This window comes from Schistocerca piceifrons, chromosome 1 (assembly GCF_021461385.2).
Source record: "Schistocerca piceifrons isolate TAMUIC-IGC-003096 chromosome 1, iqSchPice1.1, whole genome shotgun sequence".
Classification (NCBI taxonomy): Eukaryota; Metazoa; Arthropoda; class Insecta; order Orthoptera; family Acrididae; genus Schistocerca; species Schistocerca piceifrons.
The window spans coordinates 289,107,980-289,121,525 of NC_060138.1; positions in this window are offsets into that span (position 1 = coordinate 289,107,980).

Here is a 13,546-nt window from a genome sequence, read left to right on the forward strand (position 1 = left end):
GCGCCAAAGAAACTAGTATAGGCATGCGTATTCAAACACAGAGATATGTAAACAGGCAGAATTCGGCACAGCGGTTGGCAACGCCTTCATAAGACAAGTGTCTGGTGCAGTTGTTAGATGGGTTACCGCTGCTACAATTGCAGGTAATCAAGATTTTAATTCGTTTCAACGTGATGTTACAGTCGGCGCACGAGCGATGGGACACAGCATCTCTGAGGTAGCGAGGAAGTGAGGATTTTCCCATACGACCATTTCACAAGTGTACGTGAATATCAGGAATCTGGTAAAACATCAAACCTCCGACATCGCTGCGGCTGGAAGAATATCCTGTAAGAACGGGAGGAACGACGACTAAAGAGAATTGTTCAGTGTGGCAAAAGTGCAAGCCTCTCGCAAATTGCTGCAGGTTTAGATGGTGGGCCATCAACAAGCGTTAGCGTGCGAACCATTCAACGAAACATCATCGATATGGGATTTTGGAGCGAAGGCCCACTCGTGTGCCCTTGACAACTGCACGACACAAAGCTTTACGCATACGCCTGGGTCCGTCAACACCGACATTGGACTGTTGATGAATAGAAACATGTTGCCTGGTCGGACGAGTCTCGTTTCAAATTTTATTGAGCAGATGCACGTGTACGGGTGTGAAGACAACCTCATGACTCCATGGACCTCGCATTTCAGTAGGGGATTGTTCAAGCTGGTGGAAGATGTGTAATAGTGTAGGACGTGTGCAGATGGCGTTATATTTATATGGGACCTCTGACTCGTCTAGATACGACTGACAGGTGACACGTACGTAAGCATCGTTTCTGATCAGCTGCATCCATTCATGTACATTGTGCATTCCGACGGACTTCGGCAATTCCAGCAGGACAATGCAACACCCCACAGTCCAGAATTGCTACAGAGTGGCTCTAGGAACACTCTTCTGAGTTTAAACACGTCCGCTGGCCACAAATGACCCAGATATGAACATTATTGAGCACATCTGGGGTGCCTTGCAACGTGCTGTTCGGAGGAGATCTGCACTCCCTCGTACTCTTACGGACTTCTTGACAGCCTTGCCGGATTCATGGTGCCAGTTCCCTCCAGTACTACTTCAGACATTAGTTGAGTCCATGCCACGTCGTGTTGTGTCACTTCTGCGTGCTCGCGGGGGCCCTACACGATATTAGGCAAGTGTACCAGTTTCTGTGGCTCTTCATTTTAGTTGCTGTTGATGGTGTGTCGGTTCCCTTTATGCAGGTTTTAAATACTTTGCGCGGATAGGGATATTTTCTCTTTGGGAAACTGAATTCTGTGTATTTCCCTTTTAGTAATTTTGTGGTGCCAGTTTTGTTTCGGAAACGGTTCTCTCATATTTTCGGTGTCAGTTGTAGCTGTTTTGACGATTGGTTTGATACTAATGTTTCGGTATACCGTCCTGTTTGTTATTCTAGGGTTTACCTTGGTGGCGATTCTACACTACTAGGTCGCTGTTTATTCTTCGTGTTTTTCTGTCTTCGGCAACAAGTATCATGCAGTCGAAGAGAATTCCTTCACGAAACATTTTGTTTTTTACGAGAACGACGTTTTTCCTCGACGCTGGGCGTGCGTTAGCTCTTTGGAGAAACATCCGCCATATCGAGAAGTATGCCATCGCAGGTAAATCAGCAAGACACTGTGAGGGGGTACACCTGCGAGATGAGCTTCCTTCCCCACAAGGTAACTTGCATCACATAAGTATTACACTTTAAGTTAACTATACAAACTAAACAAATGTATCAATCCACAACTTCCATTGTATCCGCTTGCAGTAAATTTATACTTTTCAATGACGCGAATTTGACAACTCCGTTGCATGCCATTTGCAGCCGCAACTTAATTTTGACAAGCAATTTGATTTTTCTTTTTACAAGAGCTTATTAATTTCACCCTGACTATCAACTAAGTGCGTAAATATTTCATATTCGTAGAATGAGTCAGGTACAGCTTTTAGTATTACATTAGCCATCGATGTGTTGTGTAACGCATGCGAACGTGCTTTTCGGTGATACAGCCCCGCCTTTCGCTACCCTTTCAACAAAGGGAGTACAGTCTTAACTACGTAATATGTTACGATGCATTATTATTTATTTTTCTTTATTTGTCCATATTTTCATCCAATTAGCCGTCTTCGGCAGGTGAAGCTTGAACCCAAATTTATACATACTATCTTGCAGATTGTTTAGAAGATATGTTTAATCAGTACATATTTACTGTGTTTGTCGCCTTTATCTAAATGGTTCAAATGGCTCTGAGCACTATGGGACTTAACATCTGAGGTCATCAGTCCCCTACAACTTAGAACTACGTAAACCTAACTAACCTAAGGACAGCACACACATCCATGCCCGTGGCAGGTTTCGAACCTGCGGCCGTAGCAGTCGCGCGGTTCCGGACTGAAGCGCCTAGAACCGCTCGATCGCAACGGCCGGCTGCCTTTATCTTAAATAATACATAATCAATGTATGACACTCATCTCTCTCTCTCTCTCTCTCTCTCTATCTATCTATCTATCTTGCAGACTCACGCACACTCACACGCAACACACCGTAATGGTGCATATGAAACCCCAACCCATACGCTGGGTGGGACTCGATTCTATGACCTCCGTTTTACGTGGAAGTGTGGCAGCAGCGCAGGAAATAAGCTCACCACCGTTCGGAATGAGACACACAGCATGCGTCCATGTGGCTTCCGTTCGTCAAGGATTTCGGTCCGTAGATTACGAGTCGCGAAAGCGCTGGCAAGTTGCCGGTGAAAACAGAAAAGGAAAGAGGAACGCGTCTGCCAAACACGTCGCAGTCTGGGGATCAGGCAGTCGCCAGGAGACGTGAAAAGCGAAAAGCGACAGTAGGCGTTTCCATTGTTGCAGAAGGCGACGCAATTCAATTACATCATTCGTTTGTCTTCTTTATGAGACGCCCGATTATCCTGTCACTTCTTCTGGTATGGGTATTCCATATATTTCTTTCCTGACTTATTCATTTTAGTACTTTATCTCTCCACTTAACATTTAACATACTTCGATAGCGCAACATTTGAGACACTTCAAGTTTTCTATGCTGTGTATATCCTATTACCAATGATTCACTTCTGTACAACGATTTGTTGCAAACGTACATATGCGGGAACTTTTCTGACACCTCCATATTAATATCCTACATCAGATAACGTATTTATTAAGGAAAATTTTCTTCGTCTGATCAAATATTCTTCTAATATATATTTTATTTCGGCCCTCCTGTGTAACCTTTCTTCTTTCATAGAAGAATTCTTCCACTGTTGTGTCTTACCCAATTTTGATTTTAAATTACCGTTGTTAATTGTTGAGGTTACTTTGACGTTCTGTCCAAGTCGTACCGTGGCAATAACAATGTATCCTCATTCATACCCACACACCCGAACATTCAGTACTAAAATGATCTCCAGTAATACTTATCTACATTGCACTGAATGTTAAATGTGGAAGTGTAGTCAACCTAGAAGTTGGTTTGAACAACTTAGTGGCTTAATAGACCAAGTCGCATCAGAAACGGTATGCCTTTGCAACCCTACGATCTTTTACTTGACCTGCACAGCAAGTTATAGCGGAATCCACAGTTTAATGTGGGCTACGAACCACGGTGAAACTTGGGGTGCGAAAAACGTTATCACGATCCAATTTGACCGTAAATTTTTTTTGCTAAAAGTATTACGTGTTAAAAATTTAAATCTAAAAAATGCAGAATTTACTGTCTCGTCAAATATTATTACAAAACCGTAATTCATTTTCTTTAAATTTTTTAATTGTATATACATACTGTAAACTGAAAGTCAATCGCAGTTTATTATCGTTTATTGGGAAAAATCTCTTCTTATCTAAATTGACAATCTAGTCGTCAAACATTTCGTCCGTCATTCTTAGTTTTCTTAAACTTATATTCGGCGGGTTATGTTCTTTCACTTTTAAAACACGTTTAACTGTACCTATAGATATATAAGTGCAGTTTTTTCAGCAAAATTCGACTCGCGTTTCTATAGTAGCGTTTTTCCTTTAGAGATTTTCCGCCTTAACACGAGAGCCCCTTAAACAGTATAGATTTATTGGGTAAGAAACGATAAAATAAGCCATCCTTGTCAGTGATGAAGACATCTTCCACTTCATATTGTTCAAGTGGTGAAGGAAATGTTACCTGGAACCAGTCTGTGGTCATATTCGGTAAAATTTGATTAGCTTCACTACAAACATTCTTAATACTACGTCATTGCTTTTCTTGAAAAGCTTCAATCAGCCTGGATTAGCAGAAACGTCAATATCCCAGTTTGTTTTCAACTACATCAGCTCTTTCTAGCAAGAACAGCGTCCTGAGACCTAGCGCATTCGAATGGAACAAGCAACGCTGTCTATAGACATTTGTGTTCACTTTCTCTCTGGCTTGACTAGAGTGTACTACAAATATGCCATAATTTAATCTCTTATTTTTAACTATCGTCGGCAGTGTAAAATTAGTGAAGGCAGATTATTTATAAATTTTCTTTCACTACCTCCGTTTTTATCAATAGTATTCAGAAGCTCCGTCTCCATTTCAGCGAAACTGTGGTCTATTGTCATTTCGAGGTCTTCAGCATTGTAACTTAAACTGTCAATTTACACTACCCTATCTTAAAAACAAAAAGAAACAAAAACAGAAAACTATTTTTACCCAGAATTCACCGATATCGAGACACAGTTCATGCGCTTCGGAAAACCCATCACCGTAATGGAAAACAAGTGTATTGCCAATAACACATTACCCAAAGGACAGCGGGAACCTAGCAGCAGTAGCGAGCGTACGACTTAACGAGAAAAAGGCCAATACACGTTGGTGGCGTCGTAACGCCAGAAAGTAGGTAGATGTCATCATTCGAGAAGTGGATTCTTTTCATGGTAAATGTTTTTTGTTTCATATTAGAAGGAAAAAAGTTTTAAATTATTTACCATTTTACCTATATCGCGCTATTGGTTTGTGTTAATCGATTTTTCGAGTTAAACCGTTTCGCGTTAAATGTTTCCAACTGGAAGGCATACACATCACTGCCTGATCTGGAAGAAGCTGTAGGTATCATGAAGATCTCCTTAACCCGACTGAAGGTTGATCACTGGCCCCAGATCGACATGGTCACGAAATCAGTGTACTGACAGCGAAACACAAGCTCACTTCATAATCTGTTGATAGTTTCCAACAAATTATTAAAAATTGAACAGGCAACGCTATAAATATGATTCCTGCTCGTTCCTTTGGCAGCAGTTTAAATTATGGTCATAGGTTCCTATCTAACTAAATCCTTAAAATCGTGGCATATTCCGAATAGACAGCAAATTGTTGGTGACAAACAAGTCTTTAAACATGATTGCCCCTCGTTTTACTAGCGCCAATTTAAACTGTAGTCTTATAGCCACATGAGAATAACAAGGTAATTGAGGTCTAGCTGTTTACAGGGCTGCTACCATAGCAACAGCCAATAAGAGAAAGCTCTTGGTCGCGCCTTGTTCTGGTCACCGTTGTCAAATCTCTCTGCTACTGTAGCCAACAGCAGACGATTCTCTCGGCCGGTAATGTCAACAGTTGTGGTCTATTTCGTTGTGCGCTTTGTTTCTCTGCTCGGCGAGTTTATTTTGCGCTACAGAATGTCTGAAGATTGCAAAGTAAGTGTGCACAGAAGTGTGGTTGTCAAAAGGAAAGTTCAGCGATGTGCTAATGCTTTGCGTGGTCACACACGTGGCTTTGTGTGCACCGTGCGGGAATATTTGGAGGAGGACTGAGACAATGGCGTGACTCTGTCGCCTCTAACGAAGGTAGCTGAAAGAACTGCAGACGCATTTAAGATACATAAAAACACCGTCGTCAATTTTTGTAAGGAAAAATACTGTACATAAGGGGAAGGGCCTGATTCATCTGCACTACGGACACCCAGTAAAAAGACTCATGAGTAACAAACCTGGAATATTTTCAGCTAGATGCCATTCGTCGCTACATATACGGATATTACGAGAGAAAAGTACGTACAACTACAAAAAAAGAAAAATATGAGCGCTACTCTTGGCGAGGCAGAGCTATTCAGTTGCAGCAAGGCTTCTTTGTTAACGGTTGTCAGATCCGTCGGTTATCGGCACAAAAAAATTAATGGATGGAAAATTATGAAGGAGAAAGGTGTCATCGTTGCGTGCGGTTGTCGATTTTTAAGATATATTGTTAAAGTGCCGTTTGAGCACTTGTGTGCCTGGATAAACGCCGGCTATTCAGCCAGAAAAGATTGGACAGATTGTAGCATACGTCTAAATTCTGCTGTTCCCGCGGGAAAGGGCGCAAGAATTATTGTCTTACAAGCTGACATTGCATCTGGTTTCGTGCCTAACTGTCTCCTCGCTTAAAAATTGAGGAAAACATGCCACTACCACGAGACGAGCCACGGTAGTTTCCTGAAGTCGTTCAAGGGGCAACTATTGGGAAACTTAAATCCGCTGTCCGTCATTGTAATGGATAAAGTCTCATACCGCTCAGTTATTAAAAATAAAACTCCGACGACTGCAACGAAAAAAGCCGATATTGTTTTTATGGTTGAAACACCACAATGTGAATATTCCGAATGATTTATGTAAGGCGGACCTCATGCAAATAGTGAAAAGAAAAAAAATGCCACAGTTTCAACAGTATATTGTGAATGAGGTAGCTAAAGAACATAGTCACAGTGTTCTTAGGCTTCCAGTTGATTACGATGAGGAATAATTTTATTCGTTGCGTCAGAAGTCTTATTTTTTGTATCATCATTTTGAACTTTTACCATTGCCACTTCAACGAAATCGAAATGATTTGAGCACAGACTACAAATAACAAAAGCTTTACTGTGGCAGAAATTCAGAAGTTGTTAAAGGAAGCAGTGGAACAACTAACACCAGACGAGAAACGCCACACAGAAACGGTTGTTAAGGCAGCGAGGAAAAGTAAAGTGAGTTTAGAAAGTAGTATTGAAATTATAATTGTATCTTTGGGCAATTCCAGTGACTTTTCCACGAACTAGAGCTAGATAACGACAGTACCGAGGAAGAAAGTTATTCTGTGCTAAATGGTATTTACTCTTTGCGATAATTCGTCTTATTTTTGTGTTCGTGTTTCATATTTTTGTCTGAATGGTGTGTACCGCATCTGCACAACAAATCTCATCTCATTGTTAATGAATACTTCTCTGCACAAATTTGACGTTCTACGTGCATACTACCTGGCTGATTAGTATTCAGCAGTTCATATTATTTTATTGTTGTTAGTTATTGTTATTCACAAGAATAACTGAGATCCATTTTAGCATCCTTTTGTATCTAAATCGACAACAGAACGCGATTCATTCTGATCATTTTAAAAGATGGTGCGCGTCCTGTTGCTTTTTTTGAGATATAGAAATAACAGAAACATGGTATCATTTTAAGGACACAGTGCGTTTATTAAGCCACAATCATATTACGATCTTGCAAAGCGAACTAAACACTGCAAGTTGAAAGGCGGCTTGATAAGGTAGTATAGAACATCACAGCAGCTGTTGGTGCTATAGCCATTCTCGGCGAGCACGCACCAACGAGCCGACATCTTCGCCTCCATCGACGCGCTCGTCTGTGCTTCCTGTCAATCACTTTGTTATTCTGATCAGGATATAGGCTCGTATCTGACAACTCCATAGGAAACAGAAGAGCTAAATATTTGTCACAGGTACGATAAATGGACCATTGCTCCCCGTTTTACTCTTAACAGTTTAAGCTCGGAAAACGCGACATATTCGGAAAAAACGGTCAAATATTTTTGCCAAATATGACTATAAATGTCACTGCTGGTTGTTTCAATCGCAGAAATTTCATCGTTTGCTTTTTATCAGACTGGAGTCACAAAATGGGACGAACCCATTACTCTTAATACATAAAACATAAAAATAAATGTATAAATAACATCGGTATATGCACTGAAGTGACAGAGAAACTGGTATGAGTAAGGGTATTCAAATACAGAGATATGTAAAGAGTCAGAATACGCCGCTGCGGTCAGCAACGCCTATATAAGACAAAAAGTGTATGATGGAATTGTTAGATCGGTTACTGCTGCTACAGTGGCATGTTATCAAGGTTTAAGTGAGTTTGAACGTGATGTTACAGTCGGCGCACGAGCGATGGGACACACCATCTCCGACGTAGCGAGGAAGTGGGGACTTTCCCGTAAGACCATTTCACGAGTGTACTGTGAACATCAGGAATCCGGAAAAACAAATCTCCGATATCGCTGTGACTGGAAAAAGATCCTGCAGGAACGGGACCAACGATGATTGATGAGAATCGTTCAATGTGACAGAAGCGCAACCCTTCTGCAAATTGCTGCAGATATCAATGTTGGGCCATCAAGTGTCAGCGTGCGAACCATTCAACGAAACATCATAGCTATGGGCTTTCGAAGCCGAAGGCCCACTCGAGTACCCTTGATGATTGCAGGATACAAAGCTTTACGCCTCGCCTAGGCCCTGGACTGTTGATAACTGGAAATATGTTATCTTGTCGGATGAATCTCGTTTCAGATTGTATCGAACGGATGGACGTGTACGGGTATGGAGACAACCTCATGAATCCATGGACACTGCATATCAGCAGGGGACTTTTCAATCTGGTGGAGGCGTGTGCAGTTGGAGTGATATGGGACCTATGTTACTTCTAGATAAGACTCTGACATATAACAAGTACGTAAGCATCGTGTCTGATCACCTGCATCCATTCATGTCCATAGTGCAATCCAACGGACTTGGGCAATTCTAGCAGGACAATGCGACACTCCACACGTCCAAAATTGCTACAGAGTGGCTCCAGGAACAATCTTCTGACTTTAAACAATCTCCTGGTCCCCAAACCGCCCAGACATGAACATTATTGAGCACAAAAAAATGGTTCAAATGGCTCTGAGCACTATGGGACTTAACACCTGAGGTCATCAGTCCCCTAGAACTTAGAACCACGTAAACCTAACTAACCTAAGGACATCACACACATCCATGCCCGAGGCAGGATTCGAACCTGCGACCGTAGCGCCTAGAACCGCTCGTCCGCTCCGGCCGGCCATTGAGCACATCTGGGATGGCTTGCAACGTACTTTTAAGAAGAGATCTCCACCCTCTCGTACTCTTACGGATTTATGAATGGACGAACCTGCAGCATTCATGGTGTCAATTCTATGAAACACTGCTTCAGACATTAGTCGAGTCCATGCCACATTGTGTTGCAGCACTTCTGCGTGCTCGCGGAGGCCCTACACGATATTAGGCAAGTGTACCAGTTTCTTTGGCTCAAATATACTACCTTTGATGACACAACAACACGTCTCCAACCAGCAATCACACACACTATAATGCTAAGTCTTTTACATACGATGTGTCTTTAACAGACAATTATAACAGATCGCACCAAGGTTGATGAATCATCACTGTGCCTTAGCCTTAAAACGACATAGTTGCGTAACACGCAATTAATAATACGAAAACAGCCGAAATCTGATGGTCCCAATACGGTGCCTCTGATATAACGAACTCGAGATGCCATGTGTCCGCTTCTACTAGGTTCTAGGCGCTGCAGTCTGGAACCGCGAGACCTCTACGGTCGCAGGTTCGAATTCTGCCTAGGGCGTGGATGTGTGTGATGTCCTTAGGTTAGTTAGGTTTAAGTAGTTCTAAGTTCTAGGGGACTAATGACCTCAGAAGCTGAGTCCCATAGTGCTCAGAGCCATTTGAAGCAGCCGCTTCTACGAGTTCAGCCGAATGCCAGACTCACGAGTTTAAGCAGTCTTGTGTCTGCAGACTGGAGCCCAGACATGCTGTCCAGAGAAGGAGACACACACAACACACACACACACACACACACACACAGAGAGAGAGAGAGAGAGAGAGAGAGAGAGTGAGAGAATGTTCTGGGGGGGCTGGAGCCGGCCACAGGAAGTGGCGGGAAGCCAGGAAGCGCTTCCTGCGCCAGCGGGCAGAGGGCAGCCACAGCTGTGCGGCTGCTCCGCTTGCACGTGGGGCGCGCGTGGCTCACTTCGCTGACTCGCTGACTCGCGATGGGGCCTCTTATGGCAAGACCTCTGCAGCCTGGCAGCTTTGTTGTTTGCAGTGCTGTGCACGTCGACGGAATTGTACGGGATGCTTCAAAGTGACTCATTCGATTTCACGGCACTGTATCAGAGGATGCGTAGCAGACGTGATCCACAAAACTACCGTCCAATATCCTCGACATCGATTTGTTACAGAATCTTATAACATTCTGAGCTCAAATGTAATGAGGTACCTCCAGCAGACTGAATTTCTCTGAGCCAACCAGCACGGATTCCGAAAACATCGATCAAGCGAATCCTATTTAGCACTTTTCTCATATGACGTGCTGAAAGCCATGGATCAAGGCAGTCAGGTGGATGCAGTAATTCAAGAAAAGCGTATGCATTAGTATCACACATTCACTCATCGAATGTACTGTCGTATTGGATACAAAGCGAAATTTGTGACTGGATTGAAGATTTATTGGGTGGAGAGTGATCGTCATATGTAGAACCAACTTCGAGATTTCCTAGGCAAGTGTGTTGGAAACTTTTGCTGTTCATGTTGTATATTAGTGACATTACAGACAAACCTCATACTTTTCGCAAATGAAGAGTAACTTTTTATGAATTATCGTCTAAAAAAGCTGCATAAATATTCATTCAGATATTTATAAAAATTTTGATTATTGTAGAGTTTAGCAACGTGCTTTAAACGGTCAGAAATGTAAGACTGTGCTCCTTAAAAAACTAAAAACGAAAAAAATGTAGCATCCTCTAATTGCAGCGCATGATGGCCACACGACATACTGAATAGTAGGGCTCAAATGACATGCACAGATTTCAAAAGATAATCATTTGTTACTTGTCATGAACCTAACCTGTGGTATTAAATTAATTGAATTCATACGTTTCCTTCTTGATGCAATTTCCACAAACGGTAGTGTAGAATAATATCGCCACAAGTTACTGAATTTTACAAATTCAGTACATAACAAACACGAATGGATTAAGCTACGGTCCGAGAACAGTGTGCGGATTCATCGTGCCGGTTTGGGCTGTATGTAGGCAGTAGCAAACTGTAGTTAAGAGCTGTAGCCAGTGCTGGGTGGCGCAGCTTTATGTAGCCCCGGGCTGTTCGAGGTGTTTGTGGATCAAATAGAGATGGGGAGAGCGTAGTGGAATGTTTGTGGCGTGAGTAGATGAGACAGTGCACAGCGAGAGGGACTACGAGAGAGAAAGAGAGAGAGAGAGAGAGAGAGAGAGAGAGAGAGAGAGAGGGAGGGAGGGAGGGAGAGAGAGGAGGGGTCTGTAGTGACGAGCAAGTCGCTACATAACTAGTCGTACAAGCTAAATACTTTTGTTTGTAGTTTTTGATCGTAGCATGATTGTAGATTTCTTATTCTGCTTGGCGTCTCATTTTCCGGTTATTACAAAAACAGAAATGTAATTTTTATAAAACCAACATTAATACGATATTTGTAAGAGTAGTTCTTCTCAGTGTGTGACAGGACTTTGACCGAGCCCTCTAAGAGGCTTTGCTGAGCCCCAGGGCTGCGTGGAACACACTTTCAGCATCGCTGGTTAAGAGGTTAATTACCAAATATTGTCGAAGTTTTAGGGTTACTTCGTAAATTAAATCATCTACTGTCAAGTTTGCCCAATCTCAACTGTTCTTTTTACGGTATATTGTCAGCTGATGGCGTTAGAACTGACCAAGGATGTATTCAGGCTACTTCCTTTTGTCCGACGCCTAGAAATACTATGGATGCAGTCCATTTTATTGACTTGATAGGTTTCTTCGCAAATTTATTCCAAATTTTGCCCAGTTGGAAAGCCCCTTGAACAAAATTAGGTGAGTGTCAAGAGTCTACGTTTCAGGGTTTAAAAAAAATGCCTGATCACCTCACCAGTTTTAGCAGTACCAGACTATTCCGAATACCTTGTAGCTGGAAACTGATTAGTTTATGCCTATTGTCACCGCAGTGTTACTGAAAGAATGCCCCACGGCTAAATATCTGGTGGCCTATGCTTTGCGAACCCTATCTGAGTTGGAGGAAAAATGTTCTGGATATGAGTAGCAGACGTTAGCGGCTTTGTTTGCCCTGGAAAAGGCCTTTCATTCTTGAAACCGTAATTCGGGCTCTTGGTCAGGTATTTAGTACACCAAGGCACACCGGGAATATTGCCAAATGCCTTATTAGGCTCTCGTCTTTTCAATCGGAGGCTCAGCATATCAGGGATTCAGAGAGAGTTGTGGTGGATGCACTGAGCGACGTCTTTGAAGGAGAGGACAAACCTCGGTTAATGAACGTCTTTCGTAACCTCTGGTTGATCGGATAAACCCTGTATTGACAGACTTGGCCGGCCGGGGTGGCCGAGTGGTTCTAGGCGCTACAGTCTGGAACCGCGCAACCGGTATGGTCGCAGGTTCGAATCCTGCCTCGGGCATGGATGTGTGTGATGTCCTTAGGTTAGTTAGGTTTAAGTAGTTCTAAGTTCTAGGGGACTGATGACCTATGAAGTTAAGTCTCATAGTGCTCAGAGCCATTTGAATCATTTGATAGACTTGCCCGCCTTGTAGAAGGATGTAGTGATGTACCAGGATCAGGATCTCGATCTTAAACTGATTACGTTGAGGCCTAGTGAACATATGGTCTGTTATCAAGTGTTTTTAGGTGGAGAGATTTGTCACAAAGGTCAAGATGGTATGCTTATGATGCCCTCCTCCGAATTTGATCTCCGTTATATTTAAATATTATCGCTGCTGTCCGACTGATGGTCATTTGGATGTGTTTGAAACTAAATTGAAAATCAGAGAAAATTTTCTCCAGAATGGGATAGACAAAGATATTAGAACGTTTGTCCAAGCAAGTAACCTTCGTGGGATGAGTAAATCCGCGACAAAGACTCCAAAGTTTACTGGCATCCAGCGAAGCGGAATCTCCAATGCAGGAAATTTACTCTGATTACGTAGGTATATTACCGCGTTCAAAACGGCGTAACCGATTTATATTGTCTTGTATTGACGCATTTACAAGTTTCTGTTGCTTGCAGTCCACATTTAGCACCTTTGGTCTTCCCCAGTACCCGGTTTCTGATGTTATCACGACCACTTTTAGTATATCAACGGTCTCCTCCCACACCGGACCTATGCGCCCCAAATTCTGGAGAACTGAAGGACCAGAACCAGCCTGAGAGCCACACATGCTGTTAGAACAGAGAAGGTACAAAGGTGGGAGATGACTAACGTTTATTAAAACTCGGGGATAAGACCTGGATTCGCAACTTTGGTGTTGCTAGTAGGGATGCTGACAGGGTTATGGGCATGATGCTGCCACGTTTTAGGACGCCTGTGGAGCGCGTAAGATTTGTTAACTTGGTGACCATCCTGTACCTGGGGTCCTGAAACTCAGAAACTACAATACCTCCATCTGTTTCAAAGCAAGGTCTAC